This window comes from Marmota flaviventris, chromosome 4 (genome assembly GCF_047511675.1).
Source record: "Marmota flaviventris isolate mMarFla1 chromosome 4, mMarFla1.hap1, whole genome shotgun sequence".
NCBI classification, from domain to species: domain Eukaryota; kingdom Metazoa; phylum Chordata; class Mammalia; order Rodentia; family Sciuridae; genus Marmota; species Marmota flaviventris.
In genome coordinates this window covers 35,339,346-35,358,360 of record NC_092501.1, presented here as the reverse complement: position 1 = coordinate 35,358,360, position 19,015 = coordinate 35,339,346, and the positions used below count along the sequence as shown (strand labels likewise).

General features: G+C 37.5%; 1 long non-coding RNA gene across 1 annotated transcript; it reads right to left on the bottom strand.

The window, feature by feature from the left end:
- Positions 1-362: 362 nt before the first annotated feature.
- On the bottom strand, positions 363-5,027 carry LOC139705355 (uncharacterized). The gene is made up of 3 exons (XR_011707229.1): positions 4,896-5,027; positions 3,739-4,366; positions 363-469 (listed from the first exon to the last, which is right to left on the bottom strand). It is a non-coding gene; the product is annotated as an uncharacterized lncRNA (long non-coding RNA).
- Positions 5,028-19,015: the final 13,988 nt, after the last annotated feature.

Below are 19,015 nucleotides of genomic sequence, written 5' to 3'. Positions count from 1 at the left end.
TAACTGTCAGTTTTTGACCCACGTGGCAGTATTCTAGAAATATCCAATTGCATAGCTTGCCTTTATTTGGCATGATTCAGACATCTTTCATTTTGAGCAGCTTTTTCCCCAGGGGTTTGTTGAAAACAATCAGTGGAAATTGTTAATATCACAATTGTCTGAGACTGTAATAACAGTTGGAGCCAACAAAAAGCTAACCAAAAAACTTAATAGAAAAAATGAGGAATGAGATGTCCTTAGGGGAATTTTAAAAGCTCTAATATATTCTTTGGTATGTTATGTGTTATAATCAGCTTATTGTCACTATGACCAAAATACTTAATGAGAACAACTTAGAGGATAAAAGATTTATTTTGGCTCAGTTTCAGAGGATTCAGTCCATGGATGGTCAGCACCATTGCTCTGGGCCTGAGGCAGAACATCATGGTGGAAGAGTGTGGTAGAGAAAAACTTCTCAGCTCATGGCAGCCTAGAGGCAGAGAGAGAAAGGGGCTCAGTAGAAGATAAATACTTCCAGGGCATACCTCCAGTGATCTACTTCCTCCAACTAATTCCCACACCCAGTAGTTCATTCAGCAATCCATGAATAATCCACTTAGTGGATTAATCCACTGATGAGGTCAGAGTCCTCATGATCCAATCATTATCTAATATCCCCACCTGTAAACCTTGCTGCACTGGGGAATCATGCTTCCAACACAAGACTTTGGGGAATATTCCAGATAGGAACCATAACACTTGACACTGAGAAGGCCAGGCATGTATTTAGAGTTACACATATGTTCAGGGCTAAGTGACTGCCCAAGAAACACCCATTAAATCTTCATTCTACATTATTGTCATTAATGATCTTGTGGTCTGTATGAGCAGGAAGTGAAGACTACCAGAGTTAAAAACTTCATTACTGAACATTAAAGATGTTGTCCAAAACATACTCAGGCCCCATCAGTAATGGTTGGTTCACTTAGTGGTTCAGTCATTAAGTAAACCATTAGATAACCACCACTAAGTTAACCAATGAAAGACTTCATTGCCAATGGTGACAAAGAACCTACACTTTACAGAATTAGGTCAGGAAAGTTGCTAAACAACAAACAGAAACAATAATAATAAACACTTAAGAAAGAAGGACTATGATTTTAAGTGTTGAAACAATATATTTTTTTAAATGTCAAATTGTCAACAAAAAAGTTATCAGACATGCAAAAAATAAAAGAATTTATCCCATACATAAGGGTTGAAAAAATATTAAACATAAACTACTGGTGAACAGGCCTAGGTGTTTGAACCAATCAATTAGACTCTAAATCAGCTATTTTAAGTATGTTTAAAGGATTGAAGAAAAGAATAAGTAAGAGTTGTCTCACTAAATAGAGACTATCAACAAAGGGGTAAGAAGTATTAAAATAAATACATAAAAATTAGAGTTAAAAAGCACAATAATTGATTTAAGAAAGTCAGTAGAGAGGCTTAACAATAGATTTGAGCTGGCAGAAGAATGAATCAGGAAACTTTGAAATAAAGCTATTGAGATGATCCAGCCTGAGGATCAAAGTCAAAAGAGGTAGAAAGAAATTCAGAGACACATGAGACATCACCAAGTATACCAACAGATGTATAATGGAAGTCTCAGAAAGATAAAGAAAGAGGCATAGTGAATATTTTAAAAGGCCCAAACTTCCCAAATTTAATGAAAATATTTATTAATCTATATATCCAAGAAGCTAAACAAAGTACAAGTAAGATAAACTCAAAGATGCATACCTGGACACATCATAGCCAAACTATTAAGACAAAGACAAAGTAAGAATCTTTAAAGAAGCAAGAGAGAAGCAGCTAAATACATACAAGGGATCCTAAATAAGGTTAACAGCTGGTTTCTTATCAGAAAACATGGATGTCAGAAAGCAGTGACACAAAATATTCAAAGTGCCAAAAAAACTATCAATTAAGAATTTTATAGCGAGCAAAATGATCCCTCAAAAATGAAAGAGAATTCTTTTTTAAATTTTTTACATGTTAATGGACCTTTTATTTTATTTATATATTTATATGCAAGGCTGAGTATTGAACCCAGTGCCTCACACATGCTAGGCAAGCACTGTACCACTGAGCCACAACCCCAGCTCTGAATGAGAAATCTTACAGGAGATGATACCTATACTCTTTTAACTAACAATCTCAATGCAGACACAAGTAGACTGGGGAGAAGCCTTACACAGGGCCCCTGAAAACTCACTAGTTACTTTGGAAAACAGTATGATGGTTCTTCAAAGCATTCAACAAAGAGTTTTTATATGATCCTGCAATTCTAGTTCTAAGTACATACTTAAAAGAATTGAAAACATATCCACACCAAAACTTGCCAATGAATGTTTATAGGAGCATTTTATAATAGATAAATAATGGCAACAACCCAAATATCCATCTACTAAATAAATAAAATGTGTTATACACATACCTTAGAATATTGCTTAGCCATAAAAAGGAATGAAGTATTGACAATAATACATGAATGAACCTTGAAAATGTTATACCAAGTGAAAGAAATCCAGCACAAAAGTCTACATATTACAGGAAATGTCCAAAATTGGCAAATTATTAGAGATCAAAAAGCAGAACAATTGTTCCCAAGATTGGGATGATAAGGAAATGAACAGTGACTGCTAGTAGGTGTAGGCTCTAATTTGGGGATCATGAAGATATTCTGGAATTAGATAAGTTGTAATTGCTTTACTTTTTGTAGTTTGTGTACTGTAAAAAGTATAAATTTATGGCATGTGAATTATATCTCAATAAAAGGGGGGAAAACACTATAAGAAAGGTTCCAAGTGGAAAGTCAACACGCCCTGACCACAACTCCTTCCACCATCTATTTGTGACCTTATAGTTATAACAAATACTTTAATGTCTTGTGAACTAATTCTATCTTTAATTTCTCTCTCAATTCTGAGAAGCCAGCTTGAATTTGCTAAGAATACAAACAGGTAGATGTCTCCCTTTTTCCCTCTGCTGGGAGAAATCTTACTGGAGATGATACCTATGCACTTTTAACTGACAACCTCAATGGAGTCCCAAGTCAACTGGGGAAAAGCCTTACACAGGGCCCCTGAAAATTCACTAGTTGGAGCCATGTTGTTCCTCCTTGGATAAAATAAACACAGATAAAATAGATATAAAATCTAAGCTGAGTCTTATGATACACACATACATGCTCACACACAAACATACACATCCACACATATATCTGAAACAACCTCAATCGGGTTTTATCTAGTTCCTATGAACTGTGATCATGTGAGCCAAATCCAGTCATGCCCATTTGTTAGTTTGTCTATGGCTGTTCTCATGCTATAAAAACAGAGTTGAACAGTTGCAACAAAGACTATTTGGTGTCCCAAACAAACAAACATCTCTATGGCCTTTTACAGAAAAAAAAAATTTTTGCTGAACCCTGATGCAGTCCAATGGTTTTCTCAATTTTGCTTTCTGAAGATGGAGCAATTTTGTAGGCATGCTCTGGGGTTTCCCCAAGAAGTAAAGGGACGGGGATAGCATCCATCACTACCACATTCAAAACATTGACTTTGACACAAAAACTCTCTTTTAATCTATTGGATACATTATGAACTTTCTTTGGAAGAAAACATCTTAGACATATAAATCTGCTCTTCTATTTCAACAGTTTTATCTTCTGAAGTGAAAATGCAGAATGGAGAGAGAATGTGAGTTACTTACTATGTTACACAGCTTATTTTAACAGAAATCTCATGATCTCCAGGTCTGAGGGTTCTTTCCACCATCCTGAAGTAAGTTAGCAGAATGCTCTCTTGAAGAATCCCAACCTCAAAAGAGAAGAAAAACAAGCAGAGTGAAGAGCACAGTGTCAGGTCTGCAGATGATGGCTGGAGAAAATCTGACTTGGGCTCGAATTCCTGGAGCACATCATTCAGCCCAGGCAATTCTTCTCCCTTGGCTTAGAGAACTCCCATGGCACTGTCCCACTTAGGAAACGAGCTGTTGTTTATTCAACCTCATGTACAAGGTGACAGGAAGAAGTAAGAGGAACCTGAAAGGGCAGAGAGGCCCAGGAGTAGATATAGGAAGATGATACAAATTAGACGAGAAAAGTAAATAAGGACACAATAAATGCATTACCTGGGAGACAAAAGGAAGAATCTATGCCGGGAGAAGTTTACCATCAAAACTGACCTGGATGTAATCATGTAGACTCTCCAGAAAGGCTGAAAAAACATGGTGCCACTTCAAATTCTACTTTCATCTCAAGGGAAGACTGAGTGAAATAGCAGGTGTCGGGGAGTCCACAGAGTAAGCACCGTTTCCCTTCAGATTTTGTCCACATACCCTATCCAACAACATATCTGTTAAGACACATCCTCTTCAAAAAGCAATTTAATATGTATTTATTTTCCTCAAGCATGAACTTTAGGTTGTTCTTACACTCAAACTGATAGAACAAGGTATTTCTTTCAATATTTCTCTCACATTATTAGGTCACCTTATTTATTAACACCCCAAACTTCAGTTGAGCAACTCACTTGTTTTTATCTCTTAATCACTGTGAAATATGTAAGCAATAGTTTTTCCTACTTTGAATTGGCTATTGGAAAGTATAAAGACAAATTTATGCCTCATCTATAGCACATATGTATGGACTTCTTAGATGTGTTCTTGTAATAGCCTCATTTATAGCCCCATATTTTGTCCCTGACTTTGTTTTCTTCCCTATTTTAAGGAAAGGTGTGGATACACATGTGGTCAACCAAGACCCATGGAGAATGGCAGCCACTCCCTAAGTTATCACAGCGGCAGCAACAGTAACTAGCAAAGGGAAGGTAAATCTCTTGAGACTCTGATTTTAAGGTTTCAAATACCTGCTCCAATGAAGTTTCCTCCTCCATTGCTTATCATTAGAAGACTCCAGTTGTACTCTTCTTTTCACTGCTGGCTACAACTGAGTCAGTTTTATAATGGTAATAAAAGTTGGGAACGAAGTAGACACTTTATCTTCATCCAAAATCAGGGTAACTGAAGAGGTATAAAAATCATATAGAGATCCTGAAAAATTATTTATGAATTAAAACTTATAGATATGTGATTGTGTGTGTGTGTGTGTGTGTGTGTGTGTGTGTGTGAGTGTGTGTGTGTGGTGCTGGGGATTAAACCCATGGCCTTATGCATGCAAGGAAAGCATTCTACCAACTGCGTTATATTTCCATCCCCTAAGACTTGTAGATATGTAACAGATCAGTTTTGTTTGATTCTTTTGAGAAATAAAATAATAGTATCTGAGCTACCCACACACATAGGTTTTTTAAATTATCCCCAAAAAAACATCTGGCAAAAAAAAAAAAGAGGCTGAGAATTTTGGAAAGCCATCCATTTGTGAAAATGGGACCAGGAGAAATCCCATCCAGGGGCTGGGGCTGTAGCTCAGGGGCAGAGCACTTGCCTAGCATGTGTGAGGCACTGGGTTTGATCCTCAGCACCACATGAAAATGAAACAAATAAAATAAAGGCATGCTGTCCATCTACAACTACAAAAAAATTTTTTTAAAAAAAGCATCCCCTAGCCTAGGAAAGTGTCAATAAATTTTGAAGCTAACCAGGAACCTGTGTGAAAAAAAAAAACAAACTTATAACTCATGATAAATCAAAGTCTGAGCCATATAGTGGTATAGGATCCAAAGTTTTACTACCTTCATGGTTGCAAGAAACCAAAGTAACATATTAATATTAAAATTGGCCTAGGATCTATGAAACTCCAAGGGCTGAAACAGAAACAAACTCAAAATAGTTCTTTGGGAATACTTGTAAAATTCAGAGCACACAGTCACAGTATTCACTGCCTCTCAAAAAAAAAAAAAAACCACTAAAATAACTTTATCATAGGAAAGAACATTACACACTACTCAAGGACACAATCTACCTTAAGGGAGAATTGACAGATACAATAAGCCAGAGAAGCAGCATTTTCATGGTCTGGAGAAAAAAGATTAATCTATAAAACAAAATAGATATATGTTTAAAATAAAGACATCATAATGAAAGAACACAATGGTCTGTTAGAATAGGCAGAGAGAGAGAGAAAGAAAGGGAGAGACTAAGAACAAATAGAACTTTTAGAAATGAAATCCTGTCTAAACATCAGGTTAGACACTGAATGGAGAATTAATGAACTGGTAGATAAATCTGAATAAATTACTGATAATACAGGACAGAAAGATAAAGAGGTAGAAATTATAAAATAGAAGTAGAAATATGGAGAAATGAGGGCAAATGTTAATCATTTATGTATCTGGCATGTCTAACATGACAAGACAAAGTATAACAGAAAATCAGGGAGATAAGTTTATTTAGGCTTACAATAGATAAATGTTCATTAATGAGAGGGCCTGGAGTTTGTAGCATTGGGTAAACAAGAAGGTCACCAAGAGACTCATGAGAGTCATATGGAAGGATAGGATGTGTCTTATGTAGGACTATATAACGGCAGGATGGTCCTTTGAGATTTACTGCTTGTCAAACACAAAAGATAGGGGAGATTTCTTAATTATTTCTATTTTCTGGAATCTCAGATAAAGTCCAATATTGCCTGTTGGGAGTTCCAGAAAGACAAAGTAGAAAGAATAGAAGGAATCTGGAAAAGAGATAGTCTTGAGAATTTTTCAGAATTGAAGACATAAATCTTCAGAATCATGGAGCATATTGAGTCTGGAATAAACAAAACAAAAGCTACACCTGGACAGATGACAGCAAAACTGTAAATAAGAAGAAATATTGTTGATTGAGAATGTATGTCTTTCTCTTTAGAGAAAGGCTATTACCTACATTTCAACTATTATTGGTTTTATACAATCTATTCTTTTTATTGGTTTCTTTCAGAAATTGAGAACTTATACAAAACAAAATCATTTATTAAAACACTCTAGACTGCCTAGGCTGCTTTTTCTCTGCCACCATGGATTTCTCACCTATTTTTCCTATTTAGAATTCAATTTATCGCCATCTTGGATCTCTCCCTTTCTCTCCTGTCTTCCCCTTTTCTAACATCTGAGCCATTTGCTTTCCTTCTTCTAGATTGCTCCTAACAAATCTCACATTATCTCTAATTTATTTAAAAAAAAAATCAGCCTTTTCTTTTTCTATCTCTTTCTCTCCTTCCAGATCAAGCTCACTCCCCAAAAGTCCTTCAATATATTTCCCTAAGCAAAGCACCTCAACTCATATAATCAGGTGTATGAAAGTTGCTGCTATTTCTGTTGTTGTTGTTGTTGTTTTTCAGCGATATTTTCCCCCTTAATTATCAAGGTCTGTACTTAATAGATACAGCTAACTTTCAATCCATCTTTGACTCCTAATTTTCTGTCCTGGGTGCTATGATTTGAATGTGTCTCCCAGAAAGCATGTGTGGGAACTTAATCCCCAGTGCAATATTCTTGAAGGTGAGGCCTAATGGGAGGTGATTAGGCCACGGAGTCAGAGTGAGTGAGTTAATGGACTCATCATGAGACTCAAATATCACAGGAGTGGAGTCATTATAAAAGGGGGCATTAGACCCCCTTTATTTGTTCTTTCTTCCACTCCCTTTTTCTCTCTCTCCCTCTCCCTTATCCTTCCACCCTCTGCAAGAAGGTCATCTCCAAATGTTAGACCCTTGATCTTGGAGTTCCCAGCCCTCCAAAAATTTATGTTCATTATAAATTACCAATTCTCAAGTATTTTTGTTATAGCAGCACAAAATAGACTAAGACACTGGGCCAGCCTTACAGTGTGACAAGAATGTATTAAGGATTCTTATATGTGCTTTGCTTGAAAACTTAATGTAAAAATTAGTCATATGAAAATGGGTAAACCAAAGCAGTTATATCAAAGATATCTCATCAAAATGTCACATATATACATCATATTAATGTTCTTATGTTGCAGATGAGGAAACTGAAGCTCTAAGCATTTAATTTACTTCTCCAACTTCATGTAGCTGGTTAAGTGGTTGAGCTGGGATTTCAACCCACATTTCTGGTTCAAATTACCATTTTCTTTTATTGATACCACAAAGCCTGTAAAGTTTCCCTTTCAATTTAATATGTTTCATTTTAACCTAAAGGGAAAAAATTGAAGGTTGTTGCAACTACGATATTTTGTATTTCTTCCTAAGTGTTGTGATTGAGTACAACAGGAGTTCAATTCCTCTTTACAATGGGAGTTCCCAGAGGGTAAACAGGGAAAGAACATATGCATCTCTTCAAGTAGAGCCTTATAAATCAGCATGCAAAATACCTAGCAATGTTGTGACTTTAATATTTATGGAAAGAAGATTGGCCTCCTCCATAGCTATCTTGATGGCCCATATTATTTTCCGTGTACAGTGTTCCAGCTGTGTTGTCAGCCAACAGAACCACCTCATTAGGGCTAAAGAGTGTCCTTGTGAAAGCATTGCCCTAAAATTTGCTGCTGTCAGACCTACCATTCGCCAAATCATCAGCTTCCTAATGTCCCCTGAGGATCCTGGGCAAAGGAACAAAGGAACATTTTCTTTTTGACTTCCACTCAGTTGGAGATCAGAAATTGTATGCAGCTGTCGAGTCGAATCATTTCGTTTATAGATTCATCCAACAAATATTTGAGCACCTATTATGTACCTACTCTGTGCTAGACACTAGAGATATACTAACAAGAGACAGTCCCAATCCTCATGTGGCTCATAGAAAGACAGGGAAACCAACATGAAATGAATACTGTAATTACACAAGTAACTCAGACGTCACTTTCCCCACAAGGGGCCTCTTTTTTCATCTCCTGCTAACTTTGCTGCAGGACACAGCGTTCTCTCCTTTCCAAGAACAGATAATCAGTTTCATGCCAAAAGTTTGTTGGCAACATAGGTTTGACCAAGATTTTGTATAGGAAACTCCCATACAAAATCTTACAAAAATCTCCTGTTATCTGCAGCTGAGTCAAGAGAACCTGCCTAGATCTCAACTCACCCACATAAAAAAATAGACAAATGATGGAAATAGGGAAAAGACTAACCTATTTTTATCATTTGCCTATTTCTTATGCAGGTGGGTGGCTGAAACCAGTAGCTGGGATCCAGGCAAGTTCCCTTGGCTCTGTTGCCAGTAACACTATAGAAATCTTATAAAAAACTCCTATTTAAAATCTCAGTAAAATGGAACACCTCAGCAAAACCCACTAAATTCCCTTAGGATGTATCTGATTTCCATCTTGAATTCTTTTCTGCCCTGAACACTGTTCTGGACCTTTCAGTCTTATGTCCTCTTCTTCCTGTTCCCCTCCTCTCTCTGGAACTTACATTTTCCTATCTCCATCCTGGTGAGCAATTCAGCTTTGCTGAGTCTCCTTTCAGCCTTGCTGGCTGCAGTATCTCAGGCTTTGGCAAAGACAAGCACTCCAACAGCTAGAATCCACCATGAGGATTGCGGGGGCAGGAGTGGGGGATATGTGATATTGAAAACTGGTTTGGTACACTTAAATAGATAGTAATTATAATTGTGATCATTTGCTGGAGGGAGAGGTACAGGTGCTAGGAGACCGAGTAATAGGCCAGCCTGGTGAGATGGCCAAGAACAGCCAGCTGTGCTACAGCGCAACAGCCCCATCAGGTCCCTGCCTCCTGAGTCAGCCTGTGTCTAATTAGGAGCAGCCACAATCACTATCTGAATAATTCTTTGGGAGAGTTTCTTCCTGAATGACTGGATTCACACGGGATGAGAAACTGCATCTCTCCACTAGGAAATGGAATAAAACAACTGACTCACATTTCACGCTTCTGTTTTTGCCAAGCATAGATGATAATGTCTCAGTACTCAGATGTGGGCTAGAGCTGAATCTGCTTTTTATAACTGACTGATTTGGTGAGGAAGTTAAAATTTAGGTAGCACGGAGCCAAGGGAGGCATAATGAATCAAGTTCCGGGTCCTACACTCCATAGCAATCTTGGAGTAAAGCCATTCCTCCATCTTGTGGTCTGATCCCACCCTATACAGGGCCTGAGGAGGTCCTGTTAATTCAGAAGTCCCCTCCAACCAAACTTTATCCTCCCTGGATGTCTCCTGGAGAGGTACAAATCCCAGGATCCTTTTGAATATGTTTGATGTTCTAGGCCCAAAGAGCCCTGAGGCTTCAGAGGTCATGAGTGGATGCCACTTGCAGAAGTCAGAATTTGAGAATATACAGCAAAAACTAAGCTCAGGGATTAAGCTAGAAACGAACCTAAGAATCATGGCCAATAGCAAGAACAATCCTCCAATCTGGAGCACTACAGAATCCAGTTTATTGGGGATGGGGCAGCAAGGACTCTGACTTGCATTTATGTGCCTTCTAACCACTGATAGTGATTTTAAAAGGCAATCATATACTTACCATAGTAGGTTTTGTTCACCTTGTGCTGGGATAAAATCACAGTTAAGTATATTGCCATATTGAGGTGACAAACTTTCTTCAGTAGCTCCATGATCACCAATAGGGAGTTCATATAATCTACCAACTCACGCAGTTGGTTACAAAATATGATACTGTTGTTTCAAAATACAGCCTGCCAATTAAAATGTGATCACTTTTGACCCTTTCCCTTAATACTCACAAAACTAAGAATTGACAAGTTAAGCTCTTTAGTGGTTAGACTCTATGGGCTTATCATCAGTTAATATTTACTCAGTTTGGCACGTGCATTAAGAAATCTTCACAGTACACAGATAATATAAGAATCTTCATTATTTTATAGAGATGGGAACTAAACTTTAAAAAGTAAGTTGGCCAGTCATTCAATAATTAGATTGAAATGATTAGATTATGAGAACTGTAATCTAAAATAAACGCCAATGCTAGGATTCAAATCAAAGACATTCTAGGGCCAAGTCCACATGGATAACCATTCTGCTTTTTCCTAGGAATGCATGTCAGATATCCTTATTAATCTTTTCTGCTGTCATTTGTGTTCACAGTGCAATTGATATTGTACCTTGCCTCTCCTCTATTCTACAGGCTGCTCTAAGAAAAACAATTCTTCCTATCACTGAGAGATTCTTCACAGGTATAATTTTATCATGACCTCTCTGTTCCTCAACTTTTCTGTCCCTGATCAAGTCAAGCTAGATTACCATACCAAGTAGTGAATTCTGATTTTAAAATTTTCATCTCCAGGAAATGAAAATTGCCAATTGGTATAGAATAATCCTTTAGGAAAAAAATCAGTTCTGCCCAAACATGACCCAATTTGAACTCTGTGTTAGCTGAAAATGTAGGCCTGAGACAGAAACCAATAAGAGCTGCTAAGACATCACTAGAACCTGTTAGAAATTTATGTCAGTTAACTCAGGTTCCCACTGAAGTCCAAAGGAAAAAAAAACTTGACCACGGTGGTGTTCTCTGGGACTCAAATAACCATAGTTGCGCCACCAAACCTGGGACCCGCAGGATAATAAGAATGCCCGTAGGCTGTTGAAATTCTTAAATGAAAAAGTGATTTATTTTATTATCTAAATTGTATACTTTTTATATACATTCCAGTAAGTTGTCTCTTCCCTCTTGACAAATAATCACAAAATAAGACTGAAGATAACATTACAGAAAAGTGGGAAACATTTCAACAACTTGAAAGTCCAATAAAGAACCTTTAAACACAAATTGAATAAGATTTTGTAATTAAGTGTAGATAACTTACTTTCATTCATGGGGACTGTGAATGAATTATGATACTGAATTTTAAGTAATTAGAAAATAGTGACAAGAAGAACATTTCAAATAGATTAAAATATTATATGACATAGAGGAAGCCAGTTTTCTCAAAGTTAAAGAGAATTTAAAACTGAAGAGGAAAGTCTAGAATTGTTACTGTGGTGCATGGGGATTGGTTGATGCTATGATTTGGGTATGACGTATCCCCTGAAAAGCTCATGTTAAGCAATGCAGGAATGCTCAGAGGTGAAATGATTAAATTATGAGAACTATAATCTAACTGGTGGATTAATCCATTTGATGGATTAATAATGTGAATGAATTACTGGGCAGTACCTACAGCGAGGTGCAGTGTGGCTGGAGGAAATATCACTAGGGACATGCCCTTGAGGATTATATTTTGTCCTTGGCTTCTCTCTCCTCTCCTCTCCATTTCTTTCCTCTCTTCTCCCCTGGATGCCTGCCCCCTCTCTCCTTCTCCTTCTCTCTCTCTCTCTCTCTCTCTCTCTCTCTCTCTCTCTCTCTTTGCCTCCTGGCAGCCACTAGCTGAGCAGCTTTCCTCTGCTACACTCTTCCACCATGATGGTTGGCCTCATCTCAGGGCCAGAGCAATGGAGTAGACCAAACATGGACTGAATCTCTGAAACTGTAAGCCCTAAATAAACTTTTCCTTCTTTAAGTTATTCTTATCAGATACTTTGGTCACAGCAATGAAAAGCTAACACTGTAGAAAAGCTAATCTCGAAGTACTTCCCTTACAAATTACTGAGGGGCAGATGGATTAACATCATGGGTAATGGGAGTAGCTGACCTGGCACACCTCCTGATAGACATACAGAGTAGATACACCATCTCTGTGGTGTTTGTGCCAAAAATGTAAACCTGAATCTTACTGTGAGAAAACTTCCGACAAAGTAAAAATTTAAATGTCTTATAAAATAACTAGGCGTTACTTTTTCACAACAGTCAAAAACATGAAAGATTGGAGATGAAGAAACTGCTGAGATTACAAAAGACTATAGAGATGTGACAACTCCATGCAGCGCATGCTCCTGGAGTAGATCCTGGGCTAGGAAAAAGAATGACTATCAAAAAAGATTATTGAGACAACTAGAGCAACTTAAATCTACTTTAGGCCAGGTAAGGTGGTGCACACCTGTAACCACAGAGGCTCAGGAGGCTGAGGCAGGAGGATCTCAAGTTCAAAGCCAGCCTCAGCAACAGTGAGGTGCTAAGCAACTCAGGGAGACTCTGTCTCTAAATAAAATACAAAATAGGGATGGGGATGTGGTTCAGTGGTCAAGTGCCCCTGAGTTCAATCCCTGGTACCCACCCTCCTCAAAAAAATCTACTTTTGGTTACATATATATCAAAGTTACAGTTTGTGATTTTGATCATTGTAGTATGATTATGTAAGAGAATTTCCTTTTAGGAAGTGCACATGAAATAATTTATAGCTAAATAATCATAATATCCTTAAGTTACTTTCAAATGGTTTAGAGAAAAAAACAGAGTACAAGAACAAATGATAAAGCAAACAAAATGAAATATGACAATTGGTGAATATGTGTAAATGGAATAGAGGTGTTTTACTAGCCTTGTGACTTTTCTGAAAGTTCAAAATGACATTAAATTTAAAATGTTTAGATTTCATATTACATGTATAACATTCAATAAGTCACTTTTGAAAACTCAGGAAAGAGTATCTACTTTCCTATCACTGCTATAACAAACTTAGTAGCTTAAAACAACATGAATTTGTGCAGCCTGCACTCCTTGGTTCCTGGCCCCTTCCTCACATCACTGCAAACTCTGATTCCATGATCACATCTCCTTGCCTGATGCTGACCCTCTTGCCTCCCTCCTATACTTCTGTGAGCACACTGGACTGCCCTTAATAGTCTAGGAAAATCTCCCCCCACCCCAGTTTCTTAATTTAATCACATCTGCAAAGACTCTTTCATCACAAATCCTAGGGGTTAGGATATGAATACCTTTGGGATTTTGTCTACCATTATTCCATCTTGCACAGAATAATTTGGTTTTCCATGTGAAGAAAACCAATTCTCTTCCCCTCCCAACATTAAGTGGAATTCAAAGAACATTGGCTTCCTGGGGTAGATACCCTTGGGTCTAGGAGATACAAATACAGGGCGCTGATGGTTCATAATATTCTATATCCTGAGGTGGGGAATGTGAATAAGGATGTCTTCTTATTTAAACTGTACTTAGAGTTTAGTTTATGATTTAGTTCATAATTGTTTCTAAAAATACACAGAATTACATATGATGATAGAATCTTCTGTGCTGATAAGCCTTACCTTTCTTAAGTTTGGAGTGTTTTGAAAACTATTCTACAGAAATGTTTTTGAAAAAGAAATTTGTAAAATAGTTTATCATCTCATTAGGGTTAATTACATGGAATATAATCTTAGTTAACAGACCTAGCAATTGGTGTCTTAAACCTATTTATGACAGAGTAATCATTACTTTGTCAATCATTCACACTGAACAGATAGAGGATTATTATCATTAAAACTTATGGTAGAATGGTTCAATGGTGTCAAGGGTTGTGGGTGGGAGGAAAAGGGTCAATATCAGACATCATGAAGAAATTTTAGGGATAGGGAGCAATGGATAACTCTGTAGCCTGACTATAGTGGAGGTTACATGAATCTATCAGGTATTAAATTTCATAGAATTGTTCGCCAAAATAAAAAAAGTTAATTTTATTTTATGATAATGTAAAAGTAAGAGTATAGAATAACTTTTTAAAATTATGCTATTTTGCCCAGACAGTTTTAGATCTAGAATTTAGCCCTTGAAACACACACACACACACACACACACACATACAGAGACACACACAGAGGCACACTTACAAACACTTGTATATTCACAAAAATACTAAGAAGATGTTCACTGAAGTAGTAGTAAGAACCTGAATCCATCCCAAATGTTTTCAGCAAAGATCTAGTTAAACAAATTACAGTGTTTTCATACTAGGCCAGTCATTAAGTATTTTAAGTTAATGACCTATAGTAGAACGTTGAACAGGACATTTTTTTTTTGCTGTTGTTCCAGAACTGGCTGGAGTTAGAGGTGATAAATAATCCATATTCCAAAGGTCACCTATAGCACCTGGGGCTGATGTGGTGGGCTCAGCTACCCAGCTAGCTGCTCATCATTCCCTCTGATATATATATATATATATATATATATATATATATATATATATATATATATATGTATATATATATATATATATATATATACACACACACAGATCACTGTGAAAAATCAAAAGTTCAAAGAGAATTCTGAGTCCTGAGATGTCAGCCTTGTGGGGAATACAGGAGATTCCCATTCTGTCCTCACAAGGGGACTATCCCTAAAGAGAAATAAGGAAAAGGAAGCAGGCAGAGGTACAGACAAGAAGGGGATCCTCACATTTTCTTCTCTACTCAATACCTGCTTGTTTAGTAGAACTATTTATGCCCTCTGTGCAGAGTCTAATTTGAGCAGGAGAGAGGGGGAGAGAGAGAGACAGCCAGAGAGATAGAGACAGAGACAGAGAAACAGCATGCAGGAGTCTGCCCACCTACTCTGGGAAATAGATAAGTGGGCTTCCTGTAGTGAAATGATAATTGGAATATGGCTGGACTCAGGACACCCTGCTGGGTACCCTACCAAGGGGCTTGGCCACAAGGGAAAAGACCCCCAGAAGCAATGGGGTAAACTGTTATGCATGGGAACAGAGAGAGGGTTGAACTCCTGCATATTTACCATGCCAGAGATCTGTGCCCTGGGAAAGACTTCCTCTGAGGTTCTGAAGAAGCCACATGTGTACCCTATGAACATGGTAGCCTTTTAAATTCATCACTATCAGGACACCGAGTTAGTCATGTATTCATTTGCTTCAATGGCCAAAACAGAGTACCTCAGACTGGCTTGCTTTAAAAGCAGAAGTTAATTTTCTTTGTTGTTTTTTTGTTTGAGAGAGAGAGAGAGAGAGAGAGTCATGGTTAATCAGAAGTGATTTTGCCTCATGGGGAATATTTGGCAACATCTGGAGTCATTTTTGGTTGTCACAACCAAAAAAGGATTATCCCAATCCTCATACAACTCTGTAAGTTAAGTTATTATCTCTCTCTTTATATTCTCTTCCTGGAGAAACAGGCTTAGAGGCCAATGATTTCCACATAATAAGCAGGTAGGAAGGGTGGATTTGAATGCCCTTGCCAGGCTCTTCCAGTGTGAAGCTAGAGCAAAGAGAGGTAAGCGGAGAACAAGTCCTGAGAAATGAGAGAAGAAATGACCTCTTTGCCAGGAAAAGTTCCAGATGTTATTCTTGTCATCTCATTTGAAATTTGCAGCTAGGCAAGAACATGAACATGAACAGACTCTGCCCTCCCGGAAATGACAGCCTGGCAAGGTCCTGGTTTATGTCAGAGATGAGCTGGAGCTGTGGATCTCTGTGGTCCTGGGAACCCACAGTGCCCACATTGCTGTGTCCTCGCCCGTCTGCCTGGGGCTCCAGCCGTGCCCCTGATGAATCACTTGTGGCTGCTCAGAGGAACCATGCCAAGCTCTCTGTATTCTGCCTTCTCTATGGTAGGCTTGCCTCTTTCATGCACAGGGACTTGCTACCAATAAGATCACAAGGTGAAGCCATTTGATAAATATAATGTACATTTTTTATAATTTGTACCCAACTGTATTCTACACTCTACCCCTTTTTAAGACTTTCATGTTTAATTCCTCTTAAGCCTTTCAGTCAGATTTTGAATATTGCATTTTCCAAATGACCATTGCCATATTGATAAAGATTTTTCATCTGAATTACACACTCCAAAGTGCCTTTCCAGTTGGCAATTAATCTTTTTTTTTTTTTTTAATGTGATGCTGGAAATTGAACCCAGGGCCTTGCACATGCTAAGCACTTGCTCTACCAGTGAACTACACCCCCCTACACCCCCATCTCTGGGTTAACCTCATTGTATAAAGGGATGAGTACATGCAAATTCATTCTGAAAGGACTCTTAAAGGAGAGTCTGTGTCACTGATTTTTAGAGGATTTGCATTAAAAAAAAAAAAACCTGAATTTGTAGGCACTATGAAAGCTTTTAGTTCTTATTTAAAGTTTTACATAAAAGAAATATTTGGCAGGGGAAATTGTTTTCTCCACCCTAGCGCTTCAAGAATAAATGAACCTTTCATTAGCTGAGAATTTGTAGGTGTGTACCTACTGGGATTTTAAAGGGCACACATTCTATGACCAAATATGGCCTTGGCATACAGCCAACCTTGCAGGAGCCCTGGGTGTTACAACTTGAGTCTAATGACGAATGTCATCTTACCTTGTTCTTACCATGACCTAAGTTTTGTGCACAGCTTGGATGGTTCTTCAGTTAGGCCTGTGGGGCACAACCTCAGTCTTCCTTCTGTTGGCTAGTAGCATGCTGGTTGCATCTAGAAAGAGATAAATTGCAGGGCTGGGGATGTGGCTCAAGCGGTAGCGCACTCGCCTGGCATGCGTGAGGCCCGGGTTCGATCCTCAGCACCACATACAAACAAAGATGTTGTGTCCGCTGAAAACTAAAAAATTAATCTTAAAATTCTCTCTCTCTCTCTCTCTCTAAAAAAAAAAAAAAAAGAGAGATAAATTGCAATCTGAAAAATCGTAGTCACCAAGTAACTAAAATGTGTAAGGCCTTTAAAAATCAGCAGGAAAACAGAGTAAGCAAAGCCACATGAAAACAACAGCAAATCAGGTGACACCTAGCAACCTACTCCTTCTGTCCAGTTAATTCTGATTTCTGGCTGGTTGGTGCAATTTAATTCTCTGATTTAGGTGACCAGTTAATTATTAAGATTTTGATTAGAAAGAAATTTTCATTCAGTTATCTTTTTTTTTGCCCTGAATCCTTTTGATTTTTGATGATTATATATAGAAATTCATTACCTGGAGGTTTTCAGACCTTTTTTTCCATCATTAGCTACAATAAGAAATTAATTTCAAATTAATGACACAGTTTGCACTCATGCAAGTGTACACACACACACACTACTTAGAAAAACTGAAAAAGTTCTACAAAAATATATTCACTGTAACTATTTATCATTTACTTCAATATTTTAATTTTATTCCATTCCATTCTGGCCTACTCTAATCGATTTTAAAAGCCTTTTTTTTTCTGCCTGTTGAATTAATTTCACAACCCATTACAGGGACATGACCTGTAGTTTGAAAATTATTACATTATTTGAAGTGTTATCTAAATTATCACAATTTATAGCATTCTGATGAAATTCAATGTATAAATAGAAAGTGAGTTTAATTAGTACTTTCCAAGATTGTTTTGTATGGAATTTATAATATTGCTCATCAGCTCTTTGGTAGAATTGTCATGCATCCATAATTTCACCTTTTCTCTTCCAATTCTGATCATCAGATGTGAAAACTGTGTAGATGACCAATTTCCTCTCCATCTCCTCAAACAGACATGGCCTTTGAGAACTTCTGTTGAAGTGTTGTGTCCAGGAGGCTTGGCGAGTTTGGGGGACATGGCGCCACTTGGCTGTAGTCATGGTATATGCAGAGATAAAGAACTGCATGTTGGAAACAGCATACCAAGGAAGTGCCAGCACTCAGTGAGATCCACCACTGGAATTAATACCAGGAAAAAAGAAGGAGCCAAGAATAAAGCCAATTTAGACAGAAGCTGGGAAAGACATGGAAAGAGGGAAAGGAAGCACAAGGCATAAGACAATTTCCAAACCAAAGAGTAAAAAGCTATGAAGGCTCTTTTCCTGTTCTTGTTACCTTGGTTAGGAGCATGCTCCAAACACTTGAAAAGGAAGCTCCAGGAATGTTCCCCAGAGCATCACTCTAAAGTGAAAATTCAGAGTCATGCATAATAATGAACTCCAGGAGCTATTTTACTTTAAGAATCAGATATTATGCCAAAGTTTTATGCCTTTTCTCATCCTACTACATAGTGGCAAATGCCAGACATCAAATAACTTCATCCATAAATATGTCAGTGTGTATCTAAAAACAACTTTTAGAAACAAAACTAAAATTCCATTGTTTACCTAAAAAGTATTACCCACAATTTTTTTCTACCATCACTCAAATTAGTATTCATATTTCCCTGATGATCCCACAAAATTTTGTTTTGTTTTATATCAGGGTCTAAATAATTAGGCTTGTACATTTTAATACGTTTAATGTATTTTAATGCATTTTAATTGGTTGATCTGTCTCTTTTTATTTCTAAATTTCCCCTTT